The sequence below is a fragment of the Otolemur garnettii genome, unplaced genomic scaffold (assembly GCF_000181295.1).
Source record: "Otolemur garnettii isolate 467f Iridium unplaced genomic scaffold, OtoGar3 scaffold00143, whole genome shotgun sequence".
Lineage (NCBI taxonomy): Eukaryota > Metazoa > Chordata > Mammalia > Primates > Galagidae > Otolemur > Otolemur garnettii.
Window position 1 is genome coordinate 2,590,808 of NW_003852538.1, and position 12,523 is coordinate 2,603,330.

General features: G+C 41.8%; 1 protein-coding gene across 1 annotated transcript in view; it reads left to right on the forward strand.

Annotated features, from left to right (window-relative positions):
* The window catches only part of TRHDE (thyrotropin releasing hormone degrading enzyme), a 422,821-nt gene that overhangs the window by 79,188 nt on the left and 331,110 nt on the right, over positions 1-12,523 (forward strand). The window lies entirely within an intron of this gene.

The window sequence follows — 12,523 nt, forward strand, 5'->3', positions numbered from 1 at the left end:
CACAGCCTACAGACATATGAAAAAATGCTCACCATCCTTAATCATCAGAGAAATGCAAATCAAAACCACTTTGAGATATCATCTAACACCAGTAAGATTAACCCATATCACAAAATCACAGATGCTAGTATGGATATGGAGAAAAGGGAACACTTCTACACTGCTTGTGGGATTGCAAATTAATATATTCCTTTTGGAAGAATATCTGGAGAACACTTAGAGAACTAAAAATAGACCTGCCATTTGATCCTATAATTCCTCTATTAGCTATATATCCAGAAGACCAAAAATAACACTACAATAAAGATATTTGTATCAGAATGTTTATTGCAGCCCAATTCATAATTGCTAGGTCATGGAAGAAGCCCAAGAGCACATCAATCCACAAATGGGTCAATAAACTGTGGTATATGTACACCATGGAATACTATGCAGCCATTGAGAAAGATGGAGACTTTACCTCCTTCATGTTTATGTGGATGGAGCTGGAAAATATTCTTCTTAGCAAAGTATCCAAAGAATGGAAGAAAAAATAGCCAATGTAACCCAATTTTAGCCCAGGAATATAAGGAGGGGGGGAGGGAGGGTGGAAGGAGGGTGATCGGCGGGATCACGCCTATGGTTCATCCTATAAGGGTATGTGTGAATCTCTCTAAATGTAGAATATAAATGTCTTAACATAGTAACTAAGAAAAAGACATGAAGGCTATGTTAACCAGTTGAATGAAAGTATTCAAACTGTATACAGAAACAGTACCCTGTACCCCATGATGTATTAATGTACATTGCTATGATTTAATAAAAAAAATAAATAAAATATGGCATACACACACACACACACACCATGGAGTACTACTCAGCCATATAAAAAGGAATTAATACCTTTTGCAACAATCTGGATGGAACTGGAGACCATTCTCCTTAGTGAAGTATCACAAGAATGGAAAAACAAACACCACGTGCTCTCGATATTAAATTGAACTAAGTGTCTAGCACTCACTAGGAATCAAGCCTGGGGCAGGCACTCAGACCTCACAGCTGCAGTGCACAATGTGCAGATGATGGACACACTTATAACTTCATTTGAAGGAGTTCGAAAGCAATTATGTAACTATTATGTCTCCATGTAATATTATGAAAATTTTAAAAAAGGATTTCTTGTTCTATACATGAAAGGTAGATGAACATGGGCTGAAGGAACTCAGTAGATGGAAATATAAAGATCCCAGTGACAGGTGTACAGGCGGGCATAACTCTGCCATTAGCGAATGCTGCTAGATTGCCGTGCCTATGTAGCCTGCATATGCTTCTGAAGATGGAAAGGGGGACAAGAATATCTCAACACCATCAGATTAAGTCAGTGAGGTGGTTATTGGGTTGAGGTTGAGACAAAGTGTTATTGTGAGCCTTGGGCATTTCATAATACTTTTTTCCCAGGAGAAAACATAGACCTCTTACTGGAAATCCTAATAATCTAGAAACATAGGTTTTTAAAAAGCATTGTTGTGCTAGATAATTTAAATCTAAGTGACGTGCATGGAGAGAAGTGATGTTTTATGGTCCAGCTGTCTGGGGATTAAGGTCAAGTTTTTGATTCTTCTGTAGCTAGCGGAATAGATGTAATTTTAGGTTTATTGAGAGTCCTCTGAATGACTTTCGTAATTACTCTCTCTTTTAATTCTTTTAAGTGGGAAGAGAAAAGCAGCAGTGTCTGCTACCACCTGAATTGTATTTCAAGGGGCAAGGCATAAAATAACATCACAGTGCTCACAGAGGGGAAACCTCTGCATATCTATTGTTCAGCAAATCATTCATCATCATAATTGCCATTGTGGAGATTTTGCTCATTTGTACATTTTTCCTTTCTTGCCAAAATTTTTCTTCAGTAAAAATGATTTAAAGAGTAGCTACAGGGTTCAGTCTGATTCTTCACGATGGAACAGGGGTAAGAACGGAGCGCTTGCCAAGTCCACTCCCACTGACTCTAGCTCATTGGGAATACACATTCCTTGACAACTTGTGAGTTCTTAGCTAAATTGGGGTGCTGTATGTAGTAGTAGTAGTGCCCCCCAGTAGCAGAGGGACCAGCAGTTCTGTCGTAATGGGCAATGAAGGGGTGCTACTGTAGGTGTTCAGAATACACTTTCCATGGATACTTCTTTTAGCTGGTATATGGACTAAGGCCTAGTTTTCCGACTGTTGTCAGGGGTCCCTTATTTGGGAAACTTGTTTAAGCCTGGAAGATGCCCCTGTGGACCTTACCTGACCATTATGCCTCTCTGACCATTGCTCTGGTGGTGGGAGCTGGTCCTGTGTCCTTCCCACCTCCTAGTGTCCTGGCCTGGGGTGGCCCTGGTTCTTCAGATGGGAGATGGAAACTCACCACTGCAGGAAATAAGTTCAAAAGTTTTACTTAGGGGTTAAGGTGAGCACAGTAAGTTGGGAGGCCAGTCCTCTGTCCTCAGGTCATCTGAGGCAGAAATTAAGAGTCTGGCAGAGAGAAATAAAGCAAGCATGGAAACTAGCAGTGTATATAAAGGGAAGAGAGCCTATGTCACTTTAAGTTCAGGGCAAATACCGGATAGCAGCTGGAAGGCTGAGAGCCCCGTCTGCTAAGCTGGAGGGATGCCCCTACATTCTTATCTTGGCTACTGGACTGAGCAATTTGGGTGTGGTGTAGAACTAAGACTGTGGAGAAGGTGACTGAGCCCTTCTTCTGGTATGAGAAAGTTAAACTAGTGTTTAAAATAGATACTGAGGCAACATACAATAGTACCAATTCACTGCAGCTTGCCAATCACAAAGCACTTTTTTTATGTTCTCTTGGGAAAAAATTGTGAATTCTAGCAGGAGAGTTCAGGGCACACACTCACTACTACTGCATAGCCCACAAATGGCATTTTGTGTCTGTATTAGGAAGGTCCACTCTGAGTTGCAGGCATGATGGCAAATGAAGCAGTGGGCACACATATGTGATGTTAGAAATTACTGTGGATCAAGACAGCTTTTACGTCAGTCTGATGGGCCAGAGAGGTAAAGAAGATAGCAAGAAAATGACAGACTTGGCACTAATGCCAGAGTATACTTGGGTAGGTGAGGATCATGCCGACCTTCTGCCTCCTGACACCTACGACCCTGCACACCTCCCCCAGGGTATGAGTAATGAGGGCTGGAGGTCGTAACCACGTAGGCTTGCCCCATAGAGCTTCACATGTAGGATTTTTAAAGTAAACAATTGAAATTACCAAATAAAAAACTTTAGTAAAATATTTTCCATAACCTGTGGCAGTAATTCAGGATGTTCTGATTTATATCGATGGTGACCATGTCTCCAAACCAAACATCGGAGACATTCTTCAATGAGTGCGCAGGATATTTGAAATCCGAGCTGCCTTGGGAAACCCTGAGTGTATGATTGCCATATCTGTATTTCTGTTAAAGAATAGGAAGCAATTATTTTAAAAATGCTTAGTGAGCAGGTAGGATAATACATTTAGCACATTTTTCAAAAAAGAAGTGAAATTTGTAAATTCAGTGCTATTTTCCCAGACATAAGCACCATTAAGTAGTTGGAAATGGAAGCAGATACGTAGTCTGGAAGGAAAGGGCATTTGTGGCGAGGCTGGAGATTCAGTTTATTTTAGTTGCCAGTAAAGGAGGAAGAATTTTAACATTTGTCAAGAACTTCCATTTGTTACCCCTTCCAAAACCCCGGGGCCGATTTTGTTGTACCTGTTTTACCCCTGGGAAAATGAAGTGCAGGGTGGTTATTTGGTTCTGAAACTGGTGCTATTTCTACTCCACACTTTGTGTTAAAACCCTGAAATCATAAACCATCCAAGGAAATTCAGCAGCTAACAGAATCTCTCCTAATCCTAAACTTGTCCATATCATTTATCCATGAATGAAAATACAGGAATTTCCTAGGTGTTTTTTACCTGACATTTAATTGCATTAATATCTTTTAGACTTTGCTCAAGGATTGTCTTCTCCAAGAAGCTTGCTTTCTCTGTGCCTTGCAGGCTGAGTTTGCTGTCAAAAATTATATTTAGTCATTTCTTTCTGTGTCTGTCTCCTCTCAGGGACTCTGAGCTCCTGGAGCCTTGCCACTTGTCTGGTTTATGTGGCTACAACACAATACTTGAGACTTGATAATTTACAAACAATAGAAGTTTATTTGGCTCACGGTTCTGGGACTGCAAAGTTCAAAAGCATGGCGCCAGCCTCTGGGAGGGGCTTACTGCTGAGTCATCACAGGACGGATGGGGGAGGGGCGAGAGTGTGCAAGAGCAAGAGGGGGCCAAAGTCACTTTTGTAACAAGCCCACTCTTGTGACCAACATGCTCCTACGATAAGCAGATGATGCTGTTAATCCGTTCGTTAAGGCAGAGCCCTTAGGTACTAATCACCCCTTAGTAAGCCCCACCTCCCGACACGTTGCCTTGAGGATTCAGTTTCTAGCACCTGAACTTTAGGGGACACGTCCTAACCATACTGCCACCCCAAGACAAGCAGCGTCAGCATCTGTGAGCATGTTAGAATTGTGGAATCTCAGGTTTCATCCCAGACCGACTGACTGAATCAGTCTGCATTTTAAGCAAGTGTCTGGGTGATTTGCATGCGCTTAGATCGGGAAACAAAGTCCCATGATAAGCACTTATTTGGACAACTAGATGCAATGGTAAGTGATAGTAAAATACATGTAGCCCATTTTGTTGGCTTTGAGGAGGGAGTGGATGTTCTGGCTTCTGGGAGTGGCAGAGGCAGGTTTCGGGAGTGTTGGCTGACAGAGACCTTTTCCTTCCGTACTGAGCTGCGGGCTGAGAGGACGTGCAGGACAGAGGGGCTGTGACCACTGCTGACCTTCCCATGCGCGACCCCATATCCAAGGCAGGAACGAATGACTTTAGTACAAACATGTTTGGATGCCAAGAAGAAAGGAAGGGAGAGTAGATCTCAAACTTCATTTTCAGATCTCCTTCAGAGACAATGAATAGTTCTGCTGAATTATTGATGGTGCTGCCTTGTGGTATTTATAGGTTATGATCAGGTTCCCTCCTGAAAGCTCATTCTCCACACTGCAGGAATTTAGTTTCCCAGAGTGGGTCTCAGGTGTCTCTCGCTCCGAGCCCGGCCTGACTCGCGCCCTGCTCCCCATTGCTCACCCTGCGATTTGTCTGCGTTATTCCTGAACTGCTCCAGTCCGGAGAGATCCTGCTCCTGGCCTTGGATTGGTTTAGACTCACCATCGCCTCCCTGTTTTTTCTTTTTTAGTTTCAAATTAATGAGGGTACAAATGTTTTTGTTACATTGTTCCCACTTCCCAGGTAAAGTTCAAGTTGTAGAAGAGCCCCTCCCCTGGGGGGAGGCTGCCGTCCACCTTGCATTGTACACATTTGGGGAGATCCCGCCAGCCCCTCCCTCCTCCTGCCAATTACCATCCCCTTCCCTTCTACCCACCGCTAAAAGCTACACAGGCACTACACGTTTTTTTCTATTATCTCGTCAGCTCAAATGTTTAAATGTAGAGTAGATAAATACACTATTTTTCTTGTTATCGGCCCTTGGCTGTGGTTAAGCATAATATTACGCATGTTTTATAAGTAGGCACTTGAGATCTGTGAAAACTTACCAACAAAATCAAGTAAATCTTCAAGTAGATCGGTGGAGGGGTGTGGGGGAAGAAGTATTAATAACTTGAAGAAACGTTGTATCTGCATGGATTTTCTGCTAATTGGAACTTGAAAATATGTTTCAGATGACTTTTTGAATAAGTGTCACTGTGCCTGCTTATGTTTTTACACAGAATTTTGGAAAGACATGCTTTTTCTCTTTCTTGGCTATACTTATTAGATTGATGCCAACCCTTTTCTCTGAAGATTTTTATTGCCAATGTGAGGCTTTATTCCAACACTTCGCCTCCGGCAAAAATCCTGTTGTTTTGTAAGTAAGATTGGTGGCGATTGTCTTCCTGCTTGGAAGTTGTTATGCCAACACCCCGGGCTGATCATGCAAATAGAGCACAATCTCTTGGACTGAACTGGAATTTCTCACTTGTAGCACTTCGTAAATATTAAGTGGTTCAAGGAAGATCAGAAAACAGACGTGTAATAGTTACACTGATCTTCAGAACTTGGAAATTGTTGACGGCCGGGGAAGAGAACATATCTGAGGATCAGTGTGAGGTGTGGTGGTAATCACACTCCTTTGTAGGAGAAGTTAGAGTGTTGGCTCTGCCTGTGGAGCTGCCACCTGCCTGTCTACGTCCTTGCGTCAGTCACATGCTTCTGCTGCTGCACAAGGCGGCTGGAAAGGTGTTTGAGCGGTGGATGTACGTGGAAGGCCCTTTCAAACAGTGATGTGCAGATGACAATGGATGGACGTGCCGCTGCTGCCCACAGTAATGGAACTTGCCTGTCATGAGGAAGAAGTATTGTAAATAAAGTCTGTGGCCCTGTACCGTGTCTTTAGGGAGAGTTACTAACAAAGGGAGACTATTCATATTTGGCATTTTCCCCCAAGAATTCCAAAATCTAGAAATCAATGTAACTTGAGTTCTTTAAAAGTGAAAACTCTTTCAAACTTTTTCTCTTTAAAAGTTGGCCTCATATAAGAGAAAGATTATATTAAAGTGAGCAAATGCAGTCTATCTGTGTTTTGGGTAGAGGAACATTTTTCAGATGAAAGTTTTAGAAATTTCCCTTTTGAGCATTGAATATTGTGGCCTGATGGAGGACAAACGCTTGCCATCTGAAGTCAGCTGAGTTTCCCATGTGGTGTCACCATCTCTGTCTACACATCCACCTTACTAACAGCTCTCAATTTCTTGGAAGACTTCTTTTATCTTTTAATAAATTTTCACTGTGCTCTTATACACTATAGTTTAATTTCTACTATTGTTTATACCTCCTATTTTGCTGAAAACATCGAAGCTCTTTTCCTCTCTACTTCAATAATCTTTGGGTCAGGATTAGTTTCATTCATTTCTTCTATACACAAAATAAATGTCGTACTTTATCATCAAGTCTTTATCATCATGGCCTACTGGCTGTGTAATTTCAAATTAGGAGAGTACCTTAATAAGGCCTTTTGGGGATCTCATTTACCTCATCTCCTGGGATAGCAGCCTGGAGCTGCTAAGAGCCCTACAACTCTACAACTCTATTTTCCTACATCTAGCTGGACTTTGCTTTCAGTTATCTTTTAAATGAGCATCTTCTATTTCTCCTTGATTGATTTTATCCCCTCTACCTGAAAATGGATACAATTATTCATTGGTTGAATTGTCCATAAATCCAACCATCCAAAACAATTGTCTAATTATTTTAGGCATTACACATTTATACATGAATAAGACACAGCCTCTGACTGTGGTGGCTGCTGTGGTGATTGCCTTCTCTGCCTGCTGAGGATCTGTCTCCCACTGGGAATTGCCTTTGCCCCCAGGGGTCATACTCAAGGTTTATCAGAAGAGGTTGGGGCAAGATAAATGACTGACTGATACAAAGACAGCAAAGTCTGCCCCTTGCCTCAACTCTGCAGAACTACCCAGATCCATAGCTCCCTTTAGGGTTGTAGTGGCTTCAGTTGTGGTCAGCCTGTCCCTCTGCCTGGTCCTGCCCACCCCACTGCCTACAGATAATGTCCTCTGAGAGTAAGTCCCAGTTGCCCCTCTCAGGCTTGGCTTCCAGGGAACCCAGTCAAGGTACTGACTTCCCAGAGCTCATACTTTAGTAGTGTAAAAGACTGCCGAGAGAACCAACCATGAAACACACGTGTGGTGAGCGTCATGGAACTGGAGGTCCCAAGAGACCTTGGGAAGGGGGAAAGGCCCACACTGAGGTCTGGGGACTCGGAAAACAGAAGGAAGCCATGACTGATGATTTGGCATCTGGTGTGTAGGGAAGTTAGCTTTTTAGATGAAGGGGATAAAAGCAACCCCATCAGCTAAATGCTTTTCCTTAGGAGAGTTTGATATTTGCAGGCGACCCAAAATAGAAGTGAATTCTGCATAAAATGAGGGGAAAGGTAAGTGGACTCAAAGTCAGGAATGGCTGTGAGTAGTGACTGTTCCTGGCTTTATTCCATCGTTAGGCATCCAGTTCGCTTTCCTCCAGTATTAACGCTGAGTTTGCTATGAGGAATTGTTTTAGTTTGGATTAGATTTGGATTAGATAATGGAAACCTCACAAATAACAGTGGCATATACTGGAGATGTGTCTGTTTCTCCTTCACATAAAGGAGTTTGAGGCAGTTGGACCAGGGCTGCCCTGTGGTTTCATGGTGTTAGAGACTAGCTTCACTCTATGCTCTTGTTCTAAAATGTATTTCTTTAAAATCTTGAGCTGGCTAGTTATGGGATATATTCAGAATATTTCAAATATTTCAAATATTTGAAAATGATTTTGGAAAACCTAGTCTACACAAGTGACAAGTTAAAAAAACAGCAGGAAATAAAAGAATTAGGAGAAATTGAAACATAATTCAAAATCAATGCTCAAAATACAAAAAGGAGTATAAAGAAAAGACCTGAAAAATATCTAAATTTTTGTAGAGCGATTTGAAATAGAATTTGAACTTACTTAGAGAATTGCCTCTATTTGATACTTTTGTTCCTAATTATGAGTATATTTTATTGTTATGTTTTGATTTTATTTACAAATTCATGTAAATAAATGAATAATATAATTCATGTCATTATATAATTTCTAAATTGAAGAAAATAATGGTTATAACATTTCTTTTATAATAGTAAATATTTGAGAAGTGTGGTATGAGTGAAAACAAGTGAAATCTACCATAGCTAAAGATTTGTTTTAATTTACAGTAATCATTTCTTTTTCAATGTACATTCCAAACTAACTTTCAGTGTTTTAAACTCAGAATGGAAAAAAGGATAGGGTCTCAAGAAGAGAGAGGGGTCCCTGTGGCTACTAAAAATTGAGACATATTTCTCCCTAAATAGCACCTTTGAATATACTCTACCTGTTTCTTAAAGAAAGTGATAATAAAGAGAATATGTTTAGTATAGGTGATCGAGATGTGGAATTGGATGAATCAGTCTTTTTTATTTTCATTAACTAGTAGAGTAAGCTATTAATACATAAGAGAAAACCATTGCATGTAATTTATATATTTTAAGTAGATGTAACTAATATCTCTAAGAAGAGTTATTTCTATTACCTTTCGAAATATACCTTGTAATATTCTAAATTAATACCTAATTTAATATTAGAGGAGGATGAAACTGTACTACAAATTAGAACACAGTCATTGATTTCCTCTGTTACAGTGGCATGTAATACAGTTTTACAGACAGGCTCCTTGGATAGAGCTTTTTTGTGGTTTAATTTTTAAAAAAATTCAGCAATTGCAGTAACTAAGCTTTGAGAAATTATTTAATTTCCACAATAATGCTAATAGTTTAGTCACACTGTTACGTGCCAGGCGCTATTCCAAGTGCTTCCCATATGGTAATTCTAATGTCCTGTGAGGAGGGTCATTTTCTAGACACTTCCATTTTATAGACACCCAAACTGAGGAACAAAGTGGTCAGAAAACTCACCTGAGGTTCCACAGCTCACTTCCAGAGCCAGGATACCAGTCCAGGCCCTCAGGCTTCAGACGCTATGCTCTTTCTCACTCTGCTTTGTAGGGAACTTTGTACTGATGATGTCAGTTTGAATAACCCAAAGATGACGCAAAGAAAGTCACCTCTCAGTATAAGGACAGTTGCCAGATGCAGTAGATTTTGCTTGTAATCCCAGCTATGTGGGAGGGTGGCTTGGAGGCCAGGTGTTTGAGTCCATCCTAGGCAACATAGTGAGACCCCATTTCTAAAAGAAAAATTTTAACAATTAGCTGACTGTGGTGGGGCATGCATGTTATCTCAGCTATGGAGGAGGCTGAGGTGGGAGGATTGATTGAGCTCAGGAGATCAAGGCTGCTGTGAGCTATGATTGGCCACTATATTACAGCTCAGGTGACAGAGACTTCATCTTAAAAAAAAAAATAAAACAAAAAAGTAAAAGTTGTAAGTACAATTGTTGCTCAGTGTACATGTGTCTTAGTGCCAGGACCCCATTCTCCTCCCACCTGCATATGGCCTTGGAAATGGGCCCTTGACCCACTGATCTGCTGACAAAGGTTTGACAGCTCCACCTCCGAATGTTGGCTCCACAGGCACATAGATGAGATTTTTGTTTATGCTGATGAGCAGGTGGGAGTGACACAGCCAAGCCGAGCTTCAAGCACCTGTCAATGACGTGTGTGGCTCTTTGCTGAATCATGTAATAGTTTCTGAGTACTGGATGATTGTTTCCTCAATTTTTTTTTTGTGTATGTGTAATGGCTAAGATGTGATTTATTTTAATGTTTAATCTGCTTTACTAATATTTTCTCCATCACATCACGTTTTCATGCCTGGGCAATCAGGAAAACAATGCTATCTAAGCAAGCCCCGATTTACAGCATTTGCTGATTTCTGTGGTGTAGATACTCCGATGCGGGCCAGTTCAAGCTACTAACATGATACCATTGAATACAGAGTTGGGGAGAGACGCACTGTAGCAACCCATTGTACAATATTTTCACTACACAGATGCAAGAGGCATAAAAGTGCATAATAACAGTAAAATGATTAGGAAGTGATGAGTTTTTAGTGTCTATTGCCTCTATTTTCAACCTAACTTATTTAAGTTCATATAATTTATTTTTAATAATAGTTGTGTTTAACATTCAGCTTGCAAGATTTCTGAAAAGTTAACAATAGGTTTTTGTGAACCAGCAGGAGTTCCTCCAGGACACCAGTGTCAGGGCTATCTGGTTATGGGACTCCAGCCCTGTGGTACCCAGAGTGTTGTCAAACGTGGTGGAGAAATGCATGGGCTCCAGTTAGGAAAACCTTTTAGATCCTTTATCCTTTATGGAGAGAGGTATCAGTTGGAAAAGAGGCAGAGAGAAATTCTCCAAAGCCCAAGGCCAGTGTAGGCCCCTATTTACTCATATTGAAGGACAATTCTGAGGCCAGATTACAGAGCTCCTTCTGCACTTTACAAACAAAAAACAGTGTTCCTAGGTTGAGTGTAGCAGGCATCCTCAAACTACAGCCTGTGGGCCACATGCAGCCTGCCTAGGACATTTATCTGGCCCACTGGGTGTTTTTGCAGCCGCTGCCTGTCCTGCTTAGCAGCCAACTCATCCCGGGGCTTGCAGTCCAGCCCTCCAACGGTCTGAGGGATAGTGAACTGGCCCCCTGTGTAAAAAGTTTGAGGACCCCTGGTATATGGTAAGTATAACACATCTTGTATGACATCAGTTTTACTCAAGTATTTGAGAAGAAAATCCATTATTTTTCTATTCAAACAAGAAGGAAAGTAGCACAGAGCGGTATGCAAAATTTGCATTTATTTTTCGAAAAAAGTGTCACACAGAACAGAAGTTTCATGGTTGGGTGGTTTGGTTCTGGACACCTCTGGAAGATTTGGTCACTCTCTCCTGCTGTTGTGTGATGTTCACTGGACAGCAGACTACTTGCTTAGGCAGTTGAGTGTGGGACCCAAGGGGCACCATGAAGGAATTTAACCTGCAAGGTATTTGAGAGCGGCTCAGGTCTGTCATCAAGGGCTGAGCCAGTTGTCCCTCATGAAAGCGTCCAGCCATGATGGGGGAATGCAGGCCACAGTCCAGAAGGCACACCCTCACAACTTTGCCCCATCAGAACTGTTGGATTTGTTTATGCATTCGGGATGCTTTTGTCTAATTGTGTATTTCAGGGAAACATCTTTGTGTGGATTCCCCCTTCATAAGCAGAGTGTCAACTTGTAATTTGTCTGCCGGGAGCAACCCCCTTTTCTCAAACACAAAGGCCCCCGTATGCCAGTATGTGTGCATACTGCATTTTTTGTTTAGCGCTGAATGTCCAATACCAGTGTCAGAGCCTGGCTTGTCTGTTGAATGAATAATTGGTGCAAGGATGTGGTGAGATTTGTATTTCAAATAGCTCTTTCTTGGTAAGCTGTATAGAAGATGGTGTATTAGTATGTTACAGCTGTTCTAAAAAAATATCACAAACAGGGTGTCTTAAACAACAGAAGTCTATTGTCTCACAGTTTTAGAAGCTAGGACTTCTAGATCAAGGTGTTGGCAAGGCAGTGCCTCCTCTGAAGACACAGGGAAGTTTCTGTTCCAGGCCTCTTAGGTTATGGCTGCACGGCTGCAGTCTTACCCAGCATCCACTATGTATCTGTGTCCAGAGCCCTTGCACGCATGCCAGCCTCACTGGATTAGAGCTCTGCAGTCTCACACGGCATCCAGGGTGTGTCTGTGTCCAGATCCCCTGCGCGCATGTTAGCCACACGGGATTAGAGCTCTGCAGTCTCACACAGCATCCAGGGTGTGTCTGTGTCTCAATCCCCCTTATGCATGCCAGCCTCGCTGGATTAGAGCTCTGCAGTCTCACACGGCATCCAGTGTGTGTCTGTGTCCGGATCCCCCGTATGCGTGCCAGCCATGCTGGATTAGA